This window comes from Armigeres subalbatus, chromosome 2, assembly GCF_024139115.2.
Source record: "Armigeres subalbatus isolate Guangzhou_Male chromosome 2, GZ_Asu_2, whole genome shotgun sequence".
Lineage (NCBI taxonomy): Eukaryota > Metazoa > Arthropoda > Insecta > Diptera > Culicidae > Armigeres > Armigeres subalbatus.
Window position 1 is genome coordinate 329,699,991 of NC_085140.1, and position 24,952 is coordinate 329,724,942.

Genomic DNA, 24,952 nt, shown 5'->3' on the forward strand with positions numbered 1-24,952 from the left:
TTGGATGTGCGACTCACCTAGCAGAATCACATATTGCTTGCGACCACCAGGCACCAAATGCATTGATTTTGTGACATTAGATGAAAATGAGTTCGCGTTAGATTGGACATTAGGGTGGCTCAAATTAGTATGGGAAAAACTTTGTTCAATTTTTTTGATGGGCCGCCCTCTTATTCGATTCTATTTGATGCCCTGATGCTCTGGACAAAATTTCAGCCAAATCGGTCAACGTTTGGGCAGTGCTAAACTCGTTGGAAGTTTATATGGAAAAATGTATGCAGAAACATCCAAAAACAGTAAATTGCAGCTGAACTACACAACTTAAGATGAAGAACTATGATACTCATTCAGATCTTGGAAAATTTAATACAGAATGTTATGCAGAAAACCGCGAGAAGATTCGAGTTTGCCCGGCTAAGTTATTAGCATTTCTCTGTAGTGGGGTTTGAGCAAATTTCGTTTTTTTTACCTTTGAAAAGAAATAAATTCACCCCTACAACACTCCAGTAAAATGCTAATATCTTTGCGTAATAAACTCTAATCATTTCGCGGTTTTCAGCATAACATTCTGTATTTTATTTTACAAGAACTGAATGAGTATCATGGTTCTTGATCTTAAATTGTGCCGTCCAACTGCAAATCATTGTTTTTGGATGTTTCTGCATACATTTTTCCATAAAAACTTCCAACGAGTTTAGCACTGCCCAAACGTTGACCGATTTGGCTGAAATTTTGTCCAGAGCATCAGGGCATCAAATAGAACCGAATACGAGGGCGGCCCATCAAAAAAATTGAAAAAGTGTTTTTTGAGCCACCCTATTGGACATATTACAAGAAATTGCTTTATATTCCATCATTGTGTTTGTCAAAAATTCGTCAATTTTTTTGGATTGGATGTGGATTAGATATGGATGGGATTTAAATTGAATTTGGGTTGGATTTGGATTGGATTTGAAATTTATTCAGATTGAATTTGAAATGGATTTCAATTTGATTAGGATTGGATTTGGATTGGATTTGAATTAGATTTGGATTGGATTTGAATTAGATTTGGATTGGATTTTGAATAGATTTGGATTTGATTTAGATCGGATTCGAATTTGATTTTGGAAAAGTTTTGGATTGGGTTCGGGGCTTACATTTGGATTGTATAGGATTTCTTTCTACTTGCCCAAATATGGTATAGCAAAAAAAGGCCGTTGACCTCGTCAGGTTTGTTGTTCTTCAATCATTCAATCATTAGTTAGATCCTAATTCAAAATATGGAATAGATTTGTGGGACAAAATAGTAACAAAATTATGAATTAAGTTCGCGACCCACCATTGAACAGCCCACGACCCCCCTGGGGGTCGCGACCCACAGTTTGGGAACCTCTGTACTATGTGTTATAAAAAAGCGAGTAAAAAAGTATAGCTGACTTTTAATGGACTTACCCTCAACCGATTTACTCACAACAAATTGCATTAGACGCGGAATTCTGTTCTATTATTTTTTATTGAAAGTTGGCCAGATTGGACTATTACCTTAGAAATTATGGCCAAAATACTTTTTGCCTTTCTTGTGCAACAAAGTTGTACCGAAAGGCTATAATTTCTTTCCGAAAACGAACTATCGGATGCTTCCACAGTGATACACTTCCCACCCTCTTCATACGGGAGTTTGGCAGAAAGACGGTCATGAGATTTATATTATAACAAATATTGCCCTCCGCTCGCTTGATGGGAATGACATTTTCGTTTCCTTTTTGTGTAGTCGGAGCTTCAGTTCAATTTACATCAAAAAGTGCTATCCTTAAAATATATGACTGGGTAAAATAAAACAGGGGTATGTACGTCAAAAAGATTGGAAAAGGAAACAAAAATGTCGAAATTCTTATTAGCATATTGTAGATCAAGCTGAAAACCGAACCGAGGTCTCGCAACAATCGCATTTTCTCGCATTTCCGGATGTTGCAACTGCATCGCGAGTAGTGCGCAACTGTGCCATAGTCGGGCACCAATCGCGATGCAGTCGCGACATCCGGTAATGGGACAAAATATGATTTTCGGTTTTCAACTGGATCTACAATATCTTTGCCATAAATAATCTGATTTTCATAGAATGGACAAAGAAATTTGTCTTTTTTACTCCTAGCTACTAGCTCATCTATTTTCAAGCACACACATTTTACGAAGGTCGAGAAAGGCACCATCACCGCTAGGTGGATTAATCTGGGTTTTATTATTGAGAGATGCGTAGTTTTCTGTTCCTTCGTGTTTTGTCCGTACTCTTCAAAGAGTGAAATATTTGTAGTTTAGTATTTTTCCACAACTAACCTAATACAATAGAAGCTTATGGTGGTGAATGATTCAGTCTAAAATCACAGACAAACAGACATAACACTCGACAAATTTCCATCGGTCACTGATTTACTGGTGAATTCAAATAATCAGTAGTTGGCCAATACCGCCACCTGGTTCGTGATTTGCCCAGCTAGTTAAAGTCAACAGATGTCGTTAGTGTTTGAACGACGATGAATTTGATGAGTGAATGTTCAATGTGTTATGTCTGTTTGTCTGTGCTAAAATATTTCTAATCTCTTACAAGGAAAATAAAAATTAAACTCATAAATAATTAATTTTGAAATATCCACGGCTTTTGAATTTTATTACAAAGGTTTTTGACATGTCCCGTTTTGCAAGCGCGTTTGTCCCGTTTTTGCATCGAAATGATCTGGTCAGCCTAATTATGAGCCCTTCAAAAAATATGCAGGGAATTTGGCTTCTTAAAAGGTTTTGGATAAATTAGCTAAATGCCATGCAGATGGCATTTTACAACACTGCCACCAATAGGGATTTACCTATGAAATGACACTCCAAGCAGGCCGATATGGTTGCCGTCAGATACAATCGCCTACCCATATCTCGATATTGATTTTTCAACCATCGAGATAGGGAGAAAACGAGCAGTGGAAGAAAAATTGAAATGGGTACTAGATCTAAAATAGCTCGTTGCTATGAAATCAACAATAACACAAGTGTCATTTCTTATTGTTGATGTGTTTGTTATTGTCCAAAGATGGTCTAGAGGGGGTCCGTAGAGTAGTTGTCTATACGTCTGACTCCCACCCCCTCCACAACACCCTTAATATTATAGGGCTATGAAAGAAAGTAAAAGTCTACGGACATAAAAAGAAAAAAAAAACAACAATAATTAAGTCTATGACACATTTAAAAAATACAAAAGGTCGATAAAGAAGAACCATTCTTGATATATGGCCTGCGTTGCCGGTCCAGTTAGGGAGGGGGGGGGGTGGTTGCGCAAAGAAAAGCATCTCCCAAACTAGAACAAGAAGAAGAAGAAAGATGGTCGTGTTTAGCCTAAACATTTGAACATATCGACATACGGAGAGTGAATCCTGAACAAAATATGATCAGAACACATCGAGATAGAGAGATATCGAGATAGGGAGGTTATCGAGATGTATAAAGCAAAAATGTATGTAGATTGAAGGGACCGAGCAAACCATCGACCTAGAGAGAGATATCGAGATATAGAACATCGAGGTGTAAAGAGTTCAACTGTAGTATGGTAGAAGCATGAACCATTATGAACATTCATTCATTCATTTATTTAGTCTACATCTAAACAGATAACACTGAATCAACAATTTGACGCCACAATACACGGTTCGAGGCCGCATCTCTCCATCCTCGAATACGCCCCACGCTCGCCAAGTCGTTCTGCACCTGGTCTGCCCATCTCGCTCGCTGCGCTCCACGTCGTCTCGTACCTGCCGGATCGGAAGCAAACACCATATTTGCAGGGTTGCTGTCCGACATTCTTGCAACATGCCCTGCCCATCGTATTCTTCCGGCTTTAGCTACCTTCTGGATACTGGGTTCGCCGTAGAGTTGGGCGAGCTCATGGTTCATTCTTCGCCGCCACACACCGTCTTCTTGCACACCGCCAAAGATGGTCCTAAGCACCCGTCTCTCAAATACTCCGAGTGCTTGCAAGCCCTCTTCGAGCATTGTCCATGTTTCATGTCCGTAGAGGACAACCGGTCTTATAAGCGTTTTGTACATGACACATTTGGCGCGGTGGCGAATCTTTTTTGACCACAGTTTCTTCTGGAGCCCGTAGTAGGCCCGACTTCCACAGATGATGCGCCTTCGTGTTTCACGACTAACGTTGTTATCAGCAGTTAGCAAGGATCCGAGGTAGACGAATTCCTCGACCACCTCGAAGTTTCATGTACCTCTGATTTTTTTTCACAGAAAGTTAGGCAAGGTCATTAGAAATGAGGTACGGGGTGTTTTGAAATATTTCACCGGCGATTTTTTGAAAAAAATGATTTTTATTGTTTTCTTCTCTAATATACCGTACAAAAAGTCAATTGATAACCCAATAAAGGATCAATCGTTGTAATAAATCCTCAAAATTGAAAATGTACACATTTGTAGACTTTTTTGAGTAGAAATTCTATCTTGAAATAGATCGTCATTTCTGTAATTCAAGCCTTCCTAAACTATGTTTTTATATTTTTTTTTATTTTTGCGTTATCTAATCTAATCTAATCTCATACTTATATATTTTTTTTTTTTGCGTTATTTTCATTTTTTAGCAATTATCATCTTTTTCCAGCCCAAATATGGTTCTCTATTGAATGTTGTAATCACATTTCTTTCATCCGACATTCGCACTATGAGACCAGCCTATTGTCAGTCTGCCATATTTTAAAGGGTTCATATATTCTACATACAGTGTCTCATCATTTGTGGGGTACATACCATGGACAATAACCTTACCGAACATTGTTCGCAGCACATTTTGCTTGAAAACCTCAAAACCTTACTGGCCTGCTTCTTATAATTACCACGCTTCATGTCCGAAATAGACTATTGGATGGAGTTATACAGAGCAAACTCCATTTCCGGTTGCATGTTACGAAAGCTATATTGTTGCTACAAGCACAACTGTCTCACATTTGATTGATTTCATATTTGTGTGGTTCATTCATACTTTTATGAGCAGTAATCTGGTAAGCTGTAAAGAACCCTTCTTGCACCCAAGTAATAATTATGAGTTTACAATGAAGATAGCGATTTACTCTTTATGTGTGCTATGAAACCGTTATATATAAGTAGCTACAACAATGTTACTAGGGATCATTATCCCATTTCACAAACATTCCAATGTGAACTATTTCTTCAACGCCTCCAATCATCTCCTGTACATCCTCTAATTTTTATTTCTATCCGTAGCAATGTACTTCATACTGGTAGTGTGAGTGGATTTGTCCTTTCTCACCGTCTCTATCTTCAGTGAGACAAAAGTCTCCACCACTACTCTGCGATCGTTTCATAAGGAGCTTAATTTCATCTGCAAAACCTAGGAGCATATGCATAAGCTCTACCAAGATTAAGCACATTGTTTGTGCTAAGAAAGTAAAGGGGATATGTTTGAAGATGTATAAACAAAATTAACCTTTGAAATGCTGACAAACACTAACAATGCTGTAAACACTGGCAATGACGTTTCCTATGAAGAATGTCTGCTTTAAATAGGGTTATCTCTGGCGTACCTAACCAGTTTTAAGACTAAGTTAGGTCTCGTACAATACAGGTGAAGAAAAATAATTCAGATGGGAACGAAATTCGCTTTTCATAATTTCTCAATTCTCTAGGTGGACAATTACGGACATGAAACGTTAAAAGCAGCCTAGGATACTTTCAGATTTTTCTAGCGAAAGATGCAGCGTGCAATACTCGGTGAGAGGCCAAAAAAAGATATGTGGCTCATGCGCATGAATTACAAGCCAAATCCATCATCAAAGGAGAAAACATTCTGAATCTCATAAAATACGGCGCACTCCAGTGGGCAGGTCATCTGATAAAAATGTCAGAAGATAGAATTACAAAACCAATATTCATCAGAGAACAATATAGATGCCAGAGATAGATTATTGTTTCAGCAAAGATTTCAAAACATACAAAATAACACTAAAAATACTTTAGGAACGCTTGAACCTTAAAAATGTTTTTCAATATTTTATACCCGTGTCAAGATAGGTAACTATATAGATACGAGAAAGGCATAAAGGCTTCAAATGTGTATATAATCAATTTTGAGGGGTACAATGATTGATCCAATGTTGGGTTATCTATTGACTTTTTGTACGGTATATTAGAGAAGAAAAGAATAAAAATCACTTTTTTCAAAAAAATCGCCGATGAAATATTTTGAAACATCCCGTACCTCATTTCTAAGGGGCCGTCCAGAAACCACGTGGTCATATAGGGGGGGAGGGGGGGGTTTGGAAAATGACCACGATAAGCCACATGGGGGGAGCTCTCGAACCACGTGGTTTTTTTTAACACGAAAATTTTTGGTAATAGCAATAGCGGTGTAAAAAATACAAATCATCAAAATTTAATGATTTAATCATTAAACGCAAAGCGCATCTTAGGGCCGATGCCCACGTAGCGTCTTTTCAACTCAGTGTTAAAAAGAATTTAGCATTAAGCATCGAGAAAACCCGGTAACGCAGCGTCGGTCGCAACGCCGATGCATATCTGCGTTATTTGGTCAACTTAGCTTTAGATCCTATTTCCATAAAAAAAAAATAAACGAAAAAGCAGGTTGCGTTTCAGTCTCAATTTTCACCAAAAAAAAATTGGGAAAGAAAAATGAAAAAATATTTTTTTAAAATTCCGCCGCAGATGGTTTTTGGCATCACGCCGCCGACACTTTTGCATCAGCGGACTACAGCTACAATTTTGAAAACTGTTCATGTTTTTACAATAATTCAAGACAAATCTTCAAAAGAATGTCTTGTGGATATTCAGGAAAAATCCAGTAAAAAAATTTCCTGTAAAAACTTTGACCTTACTTCATACAATCCTGATAAAGTGCTAGCATTCAGAATGTTTTTTGAACAATTCTCTGGAAAATTTTGCTACAAATTGGTCATGAAAAAACAAAATATCGCCAGTGTAAATGTCGAAAAATTCCATGTGAATTTTGTCTGAAAATTCAAAACAGTCTCGTGGGAAATACATATAATTTTCGGTGGAAAAAATATTCATATTTTCATATTTTTTTACATTCTAATGAATTTTTTCGACAAGTTCTTCCGAATCTTCACCAGAAATTCTATTTCATTTCCAAAATAAGTTTTTCGAACATTTTAGGAGTGCACTTCAAAATGTTTAATCTCCAGTTAGCCTTACGAGCAAAGGCATAGGATTGCCAATCCGGAGATGACGAGTTCGATTCTCGTTCCTGTCTAGGATGTTTTCGGGTGTCAAACATTGTCGACACCCTAGGTATAATGTATCCTTCGTACTTGCTACACAAGATATATAATCGTACAATTGCTGGCATTTAAAACTTTCAATTTATAACTGAGGAAATGCTAATAGAATAAACTAAGTTGAAAAGCAGACCAACTTCCAGTTGGAATATGGAGCCATAGAAGAAGAAGAAGACTTCTAAATTTTTCAAGAAAAATCTTCTGAATTTTCATGAGAAATTAAATAGCCAATGCCACATGAACCAAGTTGATATTACCGTTGTCTTTTTGTTTTAGGATTTTTGTTTTCAAATTTGGAATTTTGAAATGAAACTTTTTACGCTCTATGTGAATTCTATCACATTTTTTAAATTTTCCAAATATTTGTTTCAGTCGTGGCATTATTTAGGATTTCCACGGAGGGGTCTATGGATTATTTGCTAAAAAGACTTGGGATTTTCAAGGCATAAATCTTTAGATTTCTCAAGGTTCGTGTTTTTTTTAATTTGCACCATAAATTCTTCCAAAATTTCATGGGAAATTCATTCTTCTTCGGAAAGTCATTTTGATTTCTTTGTAGGTTCAGCTAAACATTGCTTTAAATCTTTACCATGCAAAGAAGCACAAGAAATTATTTAAAATTTTAAGGAATTTTCACATCAGAAAATCTTTAAAATTTTGATTTAATTTTCTAAGGATTTCTTATTGGAATTGCTTCTAAAGAAGGTTGTCACAAGTACTACAAAAGTGCATTTTTTTTTCGTTATTTCCACTTGTAAAAACATCGAAATATCCTCGAGAAACTCATTATTGGTGTTTTAGATGAACTTTTTTTCGATTTTCTACTGGAAAATCTTAGGAATTTTCATCGGAAATATTTTGGTTTACTCCAAATAATTTCTTTTGGAAATTAAAAAAACTGCTGAAAATTTCTAAGATTTTTTTTTGAAAAACGAAAAAAAATTCCATTGGAAATTTAGAAGAATTTCCTTTGAAGATTCATTAAATTTGCCCAGAATTTTGAAAAAAATCTTTAGAGATTCTGTAAAAAAAGTAAGCTGAATTTTTTTTCTAATTTATGCCGGAAGTTCTTCGGAATTTGATGTTTATTGGAATTTTCATCGTAAATATGCATTTAGGATCCTTCTACGGATTCTTCTAGTTCTTCAAAATTTCTACCGAACCTTTTTTAGGAATGTTTCCACAGATCCTCAAAAAAAAAAAATCGTGGAAATACTGAAGAGTTTTTCGTGGAGACCTGAAGAATATCTTCTAACTATTCTGAAGGGTTTCCTTGCAACTCCAGAATAATTATTCTTAAAAATTAGGAAGATCTTGGAATTTAAAATTCATCCAAGCAATACATGTAGGCAATTATTTAGGATTAAGAAGCCTAGTTCTTATGATATTGAATAAGTAGGCTAATTGATCGAAAAATTTAATAATGCACCTAATTAGAACATTTAGGTGCATTTTTAAATTTTTCGATCAATAATGCACAAAATTCTAGTAGTGCGTATGAAAAAGGTTATGACATAGAGAAGTTTGCATTTAAAAAATCAACATGAAATTCTAAATAAAATGCTTTTTAAATTCATAAAAGGGTCTTAGAACTAAGAAGAGTCCGGCGATATGAAAAAAAGTGGCAGTGTTCCAGAAAAAAACACTCCAATTCCTAAAACAATCTAGGGTAATAAATAGTGTTATAATAACGATTGAAATTGAATTCCAAAACAAATCTCAACCCTTTCAGGACGGATGGGTCATATATGCCCAGCGTTTTAGATTGTCTATTAAATCACAAAAGAGAGCTAGACCACCATTTTCTTCAGTAAAATTATTCATCTAGATATTGGTTTTACAGAAAAAAATATGGGAGCTCAAATTTGACTGACCCTGAAAACTCAGTTATCCGAAACTTTGGGAAGATTTCGATTCTAAGAGCATGCAAATGAAGTTGAAATGTTTTAATCATTCTGAACACTCAGATAAGATGGGTCATCCTGAACGTTAAGCCAGTGATTGCTCTCAAGTTCAGCCCACGACTTCTCGGGTGATCAATCATGACATTTGTAATGTCCTCATCATCGGTATGTACCCAATCCGATGAAATAAGCATATGATCCTAATTTCCATTAACATGAGATCTAAGAGACAAGGTACCCAAAATTATCTTGAGTCAACATCAAGCTGCACAATGACTATGCCTTTTTTATAGGGCCTTAGAAGCACTGGGTTCACGGACTTGAATGATTAAGTAGTTCAAACATTACGACTTCCAGGACGTTTTTTAAAACCTAAAAGTTTTGTATAACCTAAGTCGAGTCTAGTACGAGATACTGAAGACGACCTTACTGTTGAGGTCGAAATACGTATTTGTCAAGGTACAATCAAGTGGTGGAATTAAATGGGAAGATACAAACTCGTCTTATGACAAGTAAAGACATTCCATTAAAAAGCTCAACATATTTTTTTTAACTAAAAAGTCTGTAGTAGCTTGTACAAATAACAATTGTCATATCAACCCAATGGACCTAATGGGATATTATATCATACATCATTCATAATTTGGTTAATTGGATAAATCGAATGATCCGAACTCCAAAATGATAATTGATCTATAATACATTCATTCTTCTATGAGTCCACCATTGACTGAAGCATATTCGAGATATGGAATAGAAGTTCCTTGGGAAATTATTCGAAAGACATCAGAGTGACCGAGAAAATATGTTTAGTATGGCATCATTGGATTCCACGAGTCAATATCAAAATAAAATTTCAATGAAGAATTAGAAATTTTGAGAGATGAGCCAGCTCTAGATTATTTATTAGAGAAAAAATAGAAATTTTCCATAATAGAATTGGAAAGTGCCAATAAAGAAATCAGGGTATGAGTATTAAATAAATATAGAATTACTGCAAATAATGCAAAATATCCATAAACAGTTGAAAATTTTCCACAAAACAATAATAAATTAGCACTTGTAAAAGCAAAAATTGCAATTATGTATTTTAAAAAATCACCAATAAAGAAATTAAAAAAAATAGGGATATTTTGGAAAATTTCTAAACCATTACAAATTTTTCTCGAAATTTTTATAACATATTCGCGAGTCCACATTTTTTGGTATCCTCTTGATGCATCGAAGGTATGCGAGTTCTAGATAACCTAATACCTGATACACATTACAACATGATAACATCATAAAAATCTTCGAAATAATGAAAATTTATAATTTCCATGCTGGGTTTTAGTTTGATTTTGAATCAGTTGAAATTGTCCATCTTCAAAATTGATCGGATTAACCATATGTTTTAGTTACATAGGTTTTTTTTTTTAATTTTTGTGCTTGAAAAAAAACCACGTGGTCAAAGGGGGGGGAGGGGGGGTCTGCCATATGACCACGATAGACCACATGGGGGGAGGGGGGGGGGTTGAAAATCTTCAAAAATATGACCACGTGGTTTCTGGATGGCCCCTAATGACCTTGCCTAACTTTCTGTGAAAAAAAATCAGAGGTACATGAAACTTCGATAATAATTCATTTTTTTACACCGTGTGTCGCGCTCTGTTTCGCCCACAAGCATGTATTATATCTTCGAGGCATTCACCACCAGTCTAAATTTTGTTTCTTCACGTTCCAGGCGGGTGTACAATTCTGCCACCTTTGCAAATGTTCGGCCGACAATGTCCATGTCATTCGCAAAACAAATAAATTGACTGGATCTGTTGAAAATCGTACCCGGCCGTTACACCCGGCTCTCCGCATGACACCCCGGCGCGATTCGAACGAACTGGAGTGTTCGCCCGAAATCTTCACACAGTTTTGCACACCATCCACCGTTGCTTTGATCAGTCTGGTAAGCTTCCCAGGGAAGCTGTTCTCGTCCATAATTTTTCATAGCTCTACGCGGTCTATACTGTCGTATGCCGCCTTGAAATCAACGAACAAATGATGCGTTGGGACCTGGTATTCACGGCATTTTTGAAGGATTTGCCGTACAGTAAAGATCTGGTCCGTTGTCGAGCGGCCGTCAACGAAGCCGGCTTGATAACTTCCCACGAACTCATTCACTAATGGTGACAGACGACGGAAGATGATCTGGGATATCACTTTGTAGGCGGCATTAAGGATGGTGATCGCTCGAAAGTTCTCACGAAAGTTATGAACATGTTCATGCTCATTCATGTGGGTTACCATAGATATATGATAATTATTATGTATTATCCCGAAATAGCAAGTTCCATTCTCATTTGATCGAAATTTTATTTGATAATTAGCCGACGAACATTGACATTAATACTTTTGAATTGGTTCATGCACTTAATATTTTGTTTTGATTGTCATCTAAATGATTATACATCGCTTTCTAGCTAACAATCACTCACTTTGCTATAGATTTTTCATGGATTGAATTATACTTTTCTAGAAACTGATTTTAGTCAGGGCTTGGATGAGTGATTTAGAGCTTGGATGAGGCAAAATCATACAGTAACTAGTGGAAAATTTAGTTCAGTGTTGAGGAAAATCTATGATAGTCAGGTGTATGAGAAATGATCATTCTGAGTAATTTTATAGGATACTGAAGTAATTTCAATTTTTTGTTTCAAGTTGAACTATTAGAAGACGTCTGTTGCAGTGGGGTTGTTGTTCCGGCGAAGAAGCGCTTAATAAAGTTGAAGGATAAGAAGAAAAAACATCGGGAGGCTCAATATCATATCGGTTGGGGAAAAAAGGGCCTTTTGGCCGAAAACTATTCGACCGAATACCACTTGGCCGAATATATTGTACCGCTTATAAAAATCAACTCCTCCGCTTATTTTAAGCCGCAACGAAAAATAAGCGCCAGATAGTCGCCTGAGAAAAACATACCTCCAGAAAAAAACTACTTTGATATGTTTGTAAATTTGGCAGCCACGTGGTGTATTCTGGCGGTGAATGCTCCGATAGCACGTGCTATTTGTACTGCGGATAAATTTTGCACATCTATGAAAGTCTTGGAAAATTATCACGAAAGTGGTCATTATCCCAAGCAACACCTCTTGTTTCTCAGTGAGTAACAACAACTGTGGTGTGACTTACTAAAGGTCTGACTTATGCACAACGCGTCGTATTTGGAACTCCTTTGTGACACAAAAAGCGCAAGAGGTGGAGCCTGTTTGCAACATCTTGCGGCTGAGCGATTCCAAGCAACAGCATCAAAATTTAAGAAAATTTTTAATTCATGATTTTCTATTGAGTTGAAACTTTGCACAGTTTTTCAATTTCATCTAAATCGTCATTTTTCGATATCAAATCTTCATATTGAGTCACGACTAACTTTTCAAAAGGGTGTATGTGAAAATGGTTCAAAAATATTTAAAAAGCTGCACAGCAAAAACGGAATGTTCGATTGTTATGATTTTTTCAGCATAGTTAGACAACTAAATGGTGATTCTTAAGAAAATGTGCACAGTAAAAAAAAATTTTGTTTTGCCTTTAAAAATATCATTTTTGTCACAAAAACTCAAATATCTCAAAACCCTATCTTTTTTCGAACGTAATTTTTTTAGGGAAAACGGTCCATTATATTAGCTATGTACCATAAAATTTGGTGATGGTAAACTAATAAACAAAAAGTTATGACATTTCAAACATTTCACAATTTTCACATATAGTAAACAAAAAAATTTCCGTGTATTTTTTTTTTCAAGAATCGCAGTTTGATGCTGATTTTATTGTTAAGGGCCTTGCGTGAGTTAAAAGTTGTTTGTATGATATTCCATATTAATGTATGAATCGATATTATGTATATTATATGTAGAAATATTATATGTATAAATAAATAAAATGAATTAATATTATCCTAAGTATTAAATTAAATGTGGCAGTTACACAATGTTGTTATAGAAACTCCAAGAGTTTTGGGTTTGAATTTTGGTATGGGTTATGATATCATGAAAACAGTTTATTAATACTTATTTTTTATTTATTTTTATTCAAATTTTTAAAATATCGAACACTTTTGAATTATTATCAGCACAGTTTGAGTATAGTTTTGCTTTAATTTTATTTTCCGACAATGGAATGAAACAGTGAAATTTTTGGGTTCCTTGGATCGTTTTCGCGTTATTAAATTGCTCGCTGAGCTCTGAAGCCTTTATTTCGTACTCTTCAGTAGTAGTAAAACAAAATGATAATTTGGTTAAATCTTTTTCTTTTCTACGATTTGCCCAATCAAAAGTTCTTTCGCAGTTTTAATTGGATGCTCACGTTCTTTGGCTAAACTTGCTCTTGTGGCCATGCGCTTTATTGTTCCTCCAATAGCATCACAAGGACCTTTGCCATGTGATGTAGCAAAAAATGCCATTCTGCATCAATTCCGTACATTGATTTAAATTGACATAGGCTCGAAAAATTCTTACGATTTTTGTACTGCGACGCTGCTCCATCAGACATGAAATATATCTTTTTGACTTCTTTATGCTTATCAACGCGTAAAAGTTAATCATTTTTCAATGAACAAGTTTACGGATACTGAATCGTGTCTTAAATCTTCGGAAATTATAATAAAACTTAAGTGTTCAATTTGCGTACTTCCATTAAAATAAATAACGAATGGATGAATTGTAGCTTGTTGTACGTTCCAGCGATGGGACTGCACTTCATCTTGCAATACAAAGCTGTAATTTTCAGAAAAATCACAAATGACTAAAAATTCACCATTTTGTAATGTATTTTTCGTATTTTTTAAAAAGCTGGATTGTTCTGTTTTAATGAAATCGTGAGGGATTAAACTTTCTAATTTCAAGCAAAAATATGACACAAACTCATCTACAGGTTTTACAATAGTTTCTATGTCACACCTATCCGTGGTCACCCATTGCTCAAATGATAACTGATCAATATATTTTTCTTCAAACTCAGCGAATAAAGTATTTTCCAATGATGAAGAATCTGGACAATCCGAACAAGATCGTAGATAGCAATTTGATGTTGTATTTTCACACAAAAGACTACCAGTTAACATTTTAATATCCTTTGTTAAATTGATTCTTTTCAAACTATGTAAAATAAGATTAATATTCTCATGGGTTGTGCACACACACACATTATGTGTTCCTGAATTGGAAAGAAGCTTACATTGCCTTGGCCGAAGGCTTGCAAATGAGGAAAAACCTATTTTAATATTATCGTGAATTTCCTTGAAGCGTGTGTACGCTTCTTTCAAAGTCGTCATCATTAATCGTTTTTGGATTGCTTGACGCTTTCCATCTTTTTTACTGATACATAATCTTTTTGACCAGGCATAGCTCGACTTACTTCATCATCTTCAAAATATTGAACTACTATTTCTTTTGTCTCATCTGTTAATGCAGTACTAGACCTAGTATTTTTGGTTGAAAGACAGTTATTCTTCAATTGTTTTGCCTCTTTTACTGTATTTCTATTGGTTTTGAACTCATCAATGGCATCCTGAATAGACCACGAACTTGGCAGCATCGACAAAATCAATAATTTTTCTTTCCTTGTCGTGGCTGCATTCGAGAACCTTTCCTTCATATTTATAATTACCTCATCGTAGTCTGTATTTTCCACATCATCAGGTCCTAATTTGAAGAGGTTTCTTCGTACAGCTTCGTTTATTTCACGGTATTTTTCTCCGGGTAATAAACGTAGTCCATCTTACTCCATTTAATCGGAGTCACTTTTATCCCAGCTATGCCCTCGTTAAAGCGTTCGATGTTGACCTTTTGGATACACTCATCTTCCGATTGATTTGTTGAAACAGATTTCGCTGATGGTACGGTGGCAAGGCTCTCAGCACTTAATACTTCTGGTAATTCCTCAGTTGTTGTCGATACATCTGGCAATTCCTCAGTTGCTGTCGTTTTCGAACTTCCTGCGCTCTGCTCAACCGATGATATACAGATTGCTCTTTTGTCAACGTTTAGACGGCAGGACGTGCAAATGCGTAAATTTGTATTCAATGTGGACATTGGAGCATAACCAGTCGCTTTCAGTTTATCTATGGTGCTTTCGGTGAGATTTCGTAACTCTTTTGAACACTTTTTTCCATCAAACGGCCTACAACAGTTGAGAAAGCGGCTACTCATGTTGTTCGTAATATTTCAATAAACAAAATCACTTTTAAGTTTTTACTGACTAGTTTGGTGTCATTTGCTTGACTGAAGAAAAAAATTACTATAAGATCTTTAACAACCTTAGTAGTAGTAATTTTTTGCTTTTTCGTGAGCATTGTCATGGTATGTACCTATCATGCATTTGTTGTTGTTGAAGATACCCGTTTCCTCCCGATCATAAAGTCTATTCTCTAAGAGGTATATTTTTTGCAGGTAAACTATAGACGTACACGTGTATATAAATCTTTGATTTTGCAGCTTTTGTCTTGAAAATAACATTTCTGATATGTTTCTATCAACGTTATTATCAACAGGTTTCAACACTATTAAAAGAATTTTTCGCCAGTCACGTGCAATGAAAATTATGACACTATCAATACTTTTGATCACAACACTGGATCGTGTCTAAGTTTCTTATAGATGCTATGAATAATTAAATCAAAATATCATGAAAACAACTTGTTTAAATCACGTCCCTTAACAATAAAATCTGCATCAAACTGCAATTCTCGAAATAACTTACACAGAAAAAAATTTTTTTTTACTAAATGTGAAAATTTTGAAATGTTTGAAATGTCATAACTTTTTTGTTTATTAGTTTACCATCATTAGTTTACCATGGTAGATAGCTAATATAATGGACCGTTTTCCCTAAAAAAAAAACGTTCGAAAAAAGATAGGGTTTTGAGATATTTGAGTTTTTGTAACAAAAATGATATTTTTAAAGGCAAAAAATTTTTTTTTTTACTGTGCACATTTTCCTAAGAATCACCATTTAGTTGTCTAAATTTGCTGAAAAAATCATAACAATCGAACATTCCGTTTTTGCTGTGCAGCTTTTTAAATATTTTTGAACCATTTTCACATACACCCTTTTGAAAAGTTAGTCGTGACTCAATATGAAGATTTGATATCGAAAAATGACGATTTAGATGAAATGGAAAAACTGTGCAGAGTTTCAAATATTTTCGAAATGGTCGCTCAGGATCGACTGACATGCCCCCGTGGAATGCCTCGGCTACAATGAAAATAAAAACACAAAAACCAACCGGGAATCGAACCGTGGACCTTGAGATTTGCAACCTGCTACTATAACCATCACACCAACAATTCTATTTGGAGATTCTGCTACAAGTGCACTACATAAACAACAAAGTCATTTGTAACTTCATTGTACCTTATACGGAACATGCAGGGAACTGTCAAAAATAAAATACTGCTCAGCTGAGCTCAAAGTGTTTTGCAACATATCAGAAACATTGTCGTAACAGCAATGAACCGAAGTGTTATTAATTCTGCAACTTATCTGTTTTGTTTCTGATATGAAACACATCGAATTTTAAACCACCCAAGAAGTCAGATGGGTAGAATATTGCGACGCAACTTAAACGGAAATGAAACATTCTGATTTTCTGAAACTGGAAAGTGGCTTTAATGTGACTCGATGTATTGCCAGTGTCTTCAATGCAATTTATTAGGAACAAACACCTATTTGAAAGATGTTGCGCGTGCTACTTGGGATGTTGCAAGGCACAATATCATTTGGCCGAGTAGGTCATTTGACCGAATAGGTTGTTTGACGTCTCACTTCTCAATTATCATTGTTCACTTCTCACTGCGAAGAGAGACAACTCTCTTCTTTCTTGGCTCTTCTCACTTTTCACAGTGAGAAGTAATAAGTGAGTAATGAGGAGTGCGAAGTGAGACGCCTCACTACTTATTTCGCATTACTTTTTTTTCACAGTGAGAAGTGATTCGCACTTCTTATTTTTCATAGTGAGAAGTGAGAAATGAGTAGTGGAAAGTGCACGTCTTTTTTCTCACTTTGCCTAATCATTTCTAACTTTTCACTGTGAAAAGTGAGACATGATTAGGCAAAGTGAGTAGTGATACGTTTCGCTATTCACTTCGCACATCTAATATTCACAGTAAGAATTGAGAAATGAGTATTGCGAAGTGAGAAGTGAGACGTCTTACTTCGCACTATTTTTTTTCACAGGGAGAAGAAAGAATTGATTAGTGAAAAGTGAGAAGTGGAACGTCTAACTTCTCACTTCTAACAAATCATTTCTCACTTCTCACTGTGAAAAGTGCAAAGTGAGTAGTGACACGTCTCACTTTGCACTACTCACTTTCCACAGTGAGAAATTGCAAATAAGATATGATTAGTAAGAAAAGAGAAGTAATACGTCTCACGTGATATTTTCTCACTTTTTATTGTGAAAAGTGCGAGTTGAGAAATGGAACCTCTAATCACTTTTCACAGTGGGAAGAAAAAAAAAATAAAAAAAATAAAAAATATATACCTATTCGGCCAAATGACCTCTTTTGTCAAATGACCTTTTCGGCTACATGGATTTCGGGCTAATGGTTTGTTCGTCCTAGTGGCATTCGGTCAAATGGCTTTCGACCGAATGGGTCCCTTTCCCACTGACTGTTTGGAGTATTCAGGAATATTAAGCAGTTCTGTACAGTGACCAATCGAAGTCGAAAATCATTGAAGTCGACGGAATATCTCGTGTACTGCGACCGCTTTTAAAATAGTTGAATCTACGATACAAACAATAGATCGCCAAGCATGAGAGAGGCAGTATTATAGTCAGGAGATGCTTTCCAGCTAATGGTCTAGGTTTGAATAATAAAATTGTGGGAATATGCGTCCAATAATGTAATAAGAACATACTTAAAGGTTTTATTCAAGTTGAATGGCATTTGCCATCAAAAGGATATTTCAGCGAATTAACGACTCATAATGTTCTCCAAAAATGGTTAAACATTAGTTTCTGAGTAAAAACCTATTGTTGATGGTATGGGCATCTCAATCTTCTGACATCTATGCCTTCGAAAATCTCTGAGGGAACGTGGATCGAAGTACAATAATCGTTTGCTAATTGGGGCATTTTGAGAAGCGTCAATATTGCTTAATTTTTGCATTGAACAAAAGCATATTTCACGCACCAAAAAGTATCGATCACGCCAAACACGGAAACAAAACGTCAACGTGATTTTGACATCTCATTTTGACGTTCAGCTACTTTTTGATTGGGTTACGCCCCAATTAGTAAACTCCCAACAAAATAGCGCCCTAACTTGAAAAAAAAAAATAATCAGCGAACATTCACTCCCACGTTAAGTCCCAGGGAGATAATCTAGTCGAGCATATTTGAAAGGATTGAGAATCCACTCCAGAAACCTTCACGGAAGAAATAAACTACCCAATAGTGAGTTTAATTCACCCAACCTCGAACATCCGTACGGGGAGCCAAAATTGAGTAAGTAGGGTCGAAGTAGTTTGCCTTTACTCCCATGTTAAAAAAGTACCCAACGGAAAATTTATTGACCCAAATTTAAGTTTAATTCACTCAATTTCGACCTCAGGTAATAAAACTCAAAATTGGCTTCCCGTTGGATTGTTTGGCTCTTTTGTTTTTGACAACAAAAGAAAGAGTGGATGAAAGCGAAGAGAAAAAATAACTCAAAAGTAAGTTTAAAAGTACTCAATTTTGGGTACTTTTTTTCTTCCGTGTTCATTAACAACCAGAGTGTGTCTAGGCCACAAAGATACAATGCAGTTATCGAAAAGAAGCGATTAGCTGTCAGAGGCCTTTCTTAGCCGTGCGGTAAGATGCGTGACTACAAAGATTGACCATGCTGAAGGTGGCTGTGTTGGGAATGTTCTCGACATCCCTGGGCATAAAAGTATCATCGTGATAGCCTCATGATATACAAATGCAAAAATGGTAACTTGGCTTAGAAACCCCCAGTTAACAACTGTGGAAGTGCTTAATGAACACTAAGCTGTGAGACGGCAATGTCCCAGTGGGGGATAAAATGCCAATGAGAGGAAAAAGAAGAAGCGGCGAAGAATCGAAGAGAAAGCAGCATTTGTTTTGTCTAGGAGAAAATTGTTTACACATTATGTATATTTTTAATTAAATAAAATTTAATTACATGATGTGACTGACATTTGTTCAGTTATAGCATTCTTTAACCCAGATCAATGATTGTGTTCGGCTAATTGCATGTGTTCTATCCAATACTGTATTTAAGGGACATATTTGCCCTGATTGCATTTATTCACAACTCATTGCAATAGTAGCATTTATACCGAAATAATGAAACTTTCATTTCTAATGAAAAGAATTACTCCTGGGCGTGCACAGAGCCAAAGTAAAATATCTTCATCTTGGGCAACTACTCGCTCTGGCCTGGGGCTAGGTCAGATTCCTATCGACTGAGCATAAGTCGATAGCTATGATGGTTGTACATTCCGTGTTGTTCGGAGCAAACTGAATGTAACCAAGCTACCAAGTATTGAACGCAATACACCCGATTCTTTTTACACGGAGAATGCGTGCCGTGTGAAAAAAAAACCGTGCAAAAAATAATTCGTGTTATTTCGAGAATCCGTGTAAAAAAGCCGTGTAAAAAAATCCGTGTGAAAATAATCCGTGTAAAAAAGAATCGGGTGTATTTTCCGCTCTAGCACTCTGAGAATTCAATAGTCTGCATCATTTAACAACCGAGCGTCATGGCTGTCAAGGACGACTGGACGAACCAACGATGGGTACAGTGCTAGTTTTATTCGTGCTGTAAGCTGCGAGACTTTAGCAGACTACACAAAGCATAGAAAATTCTACGAGCAGCCGAAAATGTATTTTCATTTCGCGGCTGACGTCATTATCACATGTACCGAGTGTTCCAAGATATATAAATTCGACAACTCAGAATCAACACCGTTTGGACTACCCCGTTCTTTGCCAGCCACCAGGTACTTAATTCTGACACAGTTATGACAGATCCCCATTTCTGCAGTCTCCCGTTTCAAGGAATCCCAAAGGTACCAGTGCGTGGGTGGCCTGCAACAGCAACCTTTGCGTGACTAGTATTGGTCACAAATAAGTTGTTGTAACTCAATTCAACTAAATTGTGCTGTTTGGGTCGACAAGGATGGTTTTGAATCTGATCAAACGTCGACCGAATTTTCCGAACATGACCCGGCAGACGTTGTCCTGCATAGTAGGCGAAAATGCGCTTTGTGAATTGCCCATGCGAAATATCCTAATTTTAGTTTTTCATAATTTCCCCAACCTTACTCGTGATTTTCCCATAAGGAATTATCATATAAACCCGTCGGAAACTATAATGAATGTTTCTGCTGAAGAAATGAAAAAATCCTTCCAGTCGCTTTCGAGTTATGCGGATACGAACACAGACCATTTCATTTATCAGATTTTCGCAGTCTTGCAAATTTTTCACAATCAATATACAAGTCATCAGCATAGAATATTCGGCATCCATCTGGAAGCGCTGTGGATACCTGACCCCCAATTTCATAAAAAACTAAGTTTTCAAAATGATAGTTCTAAGCAGTCTTGCATCGAAATTTGGTTCTGTTTTCTGCAATCGATCACAAAACTCCTATAGTTTTTTGGGGCATTGGTCATTATTTTGAAAATAAACATGGTTTCGGAGATATTGAAGGGAGTACTGGTGTAGCCTCTCGTCCCGAAAAATGATCACTGCCTGATCGAGCCGGAAACATGACTTCCGACGTATCAAACTTTTTTGTTCCCTGGAGAAAGTGGATAATTGTGTATTAGTTCTGAAACCTAGCTTGCGATGTGTCGAAATTTATGATTTGATATCAAGCCCATAGGAATTTGTTTTGATGGTAGGTGGTCCATTTGGACACATTCCGGGAAGCGCTGGAATGTTGGTTGCCTGGGGGAAGTGGCCACTTATTGATCAATCCTGAAACTTGGCTTGCTACACATGAAATTAATAAAAAAAAACCATTTTCTCAACGGAACAAGCATTCCAGGATGTCCCGGAATGTTATCAAATGGACCAAAGCCTAACATCACAATGAGAGTAAAAAGAAAACATATTTTAATATCGACATCCAATTGAAATCATAATTTGATTTCAAACTTCGATATTCATGATTGATAACTTATTTTGATGTTGGCTGTTGGTTTATTAATTATATGACCTGATAATAAACTGATTAAGAAGAAAGAAGAAAGAAGAAGGAAGGAAAAAGAAGGAAGAAGGAATGAAGAATAAGGAATAAGGATCAAGGTAGAAGGGAGAAAAAAGTGAATAAGAAAGAAGGAAGAAAAAAGAAGGAAGAAAAAAGAAGGAAAAAGAAAGAAGGAAGAAGAAAGAAGGAAGAAAAAAGAAGGAATCATTGAGAAGGAATCAGAAAAAGGAAGAAACAAGAAGAAAGAAAGAAGCAATAGAAAGGAAGAAGCAACAAGAAAGAAAAAGAAAGACGGATAAAGGAAAAAGGAAGAAAGAAGAAGGGAGGAAAAAGATGAATAAAGTAGAAAGAAGAAGGGTGGGGAAAAGGAGAAAAAAAGAAGGAAAAGGAAAAAGGAAGAGCAAAGAAAGAAGAAGAATGCAGGAAGAAAGAAGGAAGATGAATGCAGAAAGAAGAGGGAAGAAGGGAGAAGAAATAAGTAACAAAGAAGAAGGAAGAAGGAAGAGCGAAAAAGAAAAAAAGGAATAAGAAGGAAAAAGAAGACAGATAGAAGAAGGAAGAAGGGAGAAGGAAGAAGGGGTGAGGTGAAGAAAGAACTTCTCATTTTCAATTCGGCCTAATGACCTTCGGCCAAACGGCCTCCGGCCTAATGCTCTCATCGACAGCAGACATAGTTTTCAATTTGATGTCACAGTAAGATTTTTCTGCTATAAATTTTGTTATTTACGACCAAAAGGATATCATCCGGAGTTATCAATATTAGGCGATTTCACAACCACAAAATTAGTTATCGATTTGCTCTCAAGCTTTGCTCGGGATTCCATTCCCATGGACCTGTTTTGCATAATCATGTTGTTCGGTACGTCGCAAGCCTGGTTTCAGAACCAAAAAAAACTTGTTCAGCATTGAAATGAAGTTTGACACGTCGCAACCCAGGTTTCATAATTGATCAAAAAGTGGCCACTTCACCCAAGAAACCAAAAATCCAGAGTGTTCCGAAATGTGTCTAGATGGACCACGTACCATCAGAACAAATTCATATGGACATAATCATGAAGTTTGACACTACGGATTTTTTTTCAGACTCGATCAAGCAAGCAGTACTCCCATTAATATCTCCAGAAAAATGTCCATTTTCAAAATGATGACCATCCCAAAAACTATAAGAATTTTGTAATCAATTGCAGAAAACAACCGATGCAAGACTTCTGCAAACCATCATTTTTAAAATTGAGTTCTTCACGAAATTGGGGATCAAGTAGGTAAGTGTTAATGGATTACATACTTTGAACATGCTTGAAGCTGTACACCAACAATAGACTAGTTTTAAAAAGAGCAGCATCTTTGAATAAAAATAATATCTGATTTATGTGGTCAGAAATGCCTTTAACGAGCAACTAGCTAAAGTCATTTTGTGTGCATTCCTTTGGCTCCAAATGCTGCTATACTGCGTGTCACTGATGTGAACATTTCCATCACGTACAAGCTCTACATTACATGTGCAGTGCAGCGCCTTGATCCGAGCTCGGAGCGCACGGGTATGAAGCTCCTGAATGCCACATAAATGGGCAAATGTGGAGAATCTCAATTTCACGGCAACCCCCATTAAACAGCAAACCCCCAACTGGGGCTCACCCGGCGAAGGGGCAAGATTTTTCCTTTAAGTAAGGTCTTGAATTTCAAATTCGGACATAACCGACCGGGTTACGATAAACTGACCCCATCTGCTTTGACGTCAGGGACTGGATGACGGCATTGCGAAGCAATGAAAGTAAATGTACGACGTTGATCACGTCATTTACCTAAATGTTGAGAAGGTCGGCAGAATCGCTCGGTACCAGGAAAAGGTGCTCCGCATGATAGTGAGAATGACCGGAAAACGTCGCAAAATACCGAGTAGTAAAATAAGGTCGTAAAACTGGTCTCAACTTGCGAATCGTAATCATTGGCATTCGATTGATTCAACTGCAATAATAAAATCCGTTGATATAAAACTAACTTCTTTTATGTGTGTATGTTTCCAATAATAAATACTTCAACAAAACTGTTTGAGAAGTATTGATTGTTTTTTTCTTCGTTCGATCTTTTCAAATTTGGAATTTAGAACACGCCATCTCAGAATATGCAACCCACTTTCGTTGTCAAATGATAGCAATATTTCACTTGAATTAAATTGACCTCCACAGTTGGTAGTAATCAAAGTCAGTCAGCTTTATAAATGGCTTTCAAATTTATCAGACACTCGACTAGTTGCTAGACGTAACACATTTCAGCAGGAAAAGAATTGCACAAACCACCAAATTGCTGTCAATTGGGGTCACATTCCATTTCCTGTGAAAAGATTCCTCTCGACTCGATCCGAATAAATCCGGTTGTGGAAATTCCGTAAGCTTTATAAATCGAGTCTCTCCCTCGGAGCATGAAAAGCATTTGCAAAACGCAAAACTTGCAGCAATCCCGCCAATGCACCTGCGTCTGACTCAAGACTGAGCTCTACGGTGGCCGTTCGTTGTTGGTTGCTTCAACCATTTCGGTAATAAAACACTTTCGCACCAGCAGACCGACTTTATTCCTTTTACGGCGTCTGTGCCGTTTATTTGTGTTACTTTATACCCCAATCGTGTCACTGGCTTCTACACCTTGGTCTCACCCAGTCGGAGCCGTCGCAGTAGTGCGAGTCCATTGTGTGGCCGGCTCGGAAGTACCCCTCTGACATATTACCCTAATATGTTAACGTTACTCGTGCGGTTCTATGGGATTGCGATTCACTTTCCTTGCCACAGTCAATAAGAGAGCTTGAGTTCTAGCTTTCATTTGGAATTTATGACACTGGCAAATGCGCCGGAAATGAGAAGGTGAAGAACCGGAAAGTCACTTGAACCCTTACTAACTTTATCACCCGGTCTTTTGTTCGATGAAAGGACTGAGGAAAATTGAAGTGGCTCGCTGGAAGATACATTTTGATGCAATCGTACTTTTTTTTAGGACGAGGTTCAATTTTAATATGTACACAAAGGGTTTGTTGCGGAAATAAAATAAAATAATAGGCTCCCAGTGCGAGACACTGAATCCGTTATTCATCGAAAACTAATTTCGCATGCACTATTCTATCATGGGGGCCATGCACTGCCGCTAACCGCAAGTCAGACTTATCTGGATATGGCGTCCATATACAGATAAGTCTGACTTGCGGTTAGCGGCAGTACATGCACAAATCAAAAGCTGAAAGCAGTGTTCGACATTTTTTTAAGATTCATACATAAAACATATTATGAGAGGAGAGAAATATTCTAAATGTTATTAGTGTATTGTCTGTGTGCATCATCATTCAATAATAGGCGATTTCTTTCGAAATGCAAACTTTTTCGTTTATATGGTACCGATGCTGGATTTTCTTGTGCAACGACATTAAATATTTGTTGGCATCTGACCCCACTATGAAAAGTGAAAAGGTGCTTCAACTTATTTCCACTCTCTTGTTAAAGTATACCTACGTGTTGACAATCAGTGTTTCTTAGGCACTCATACTTACAGTAAATGGTCATGCATGATCAATATTTT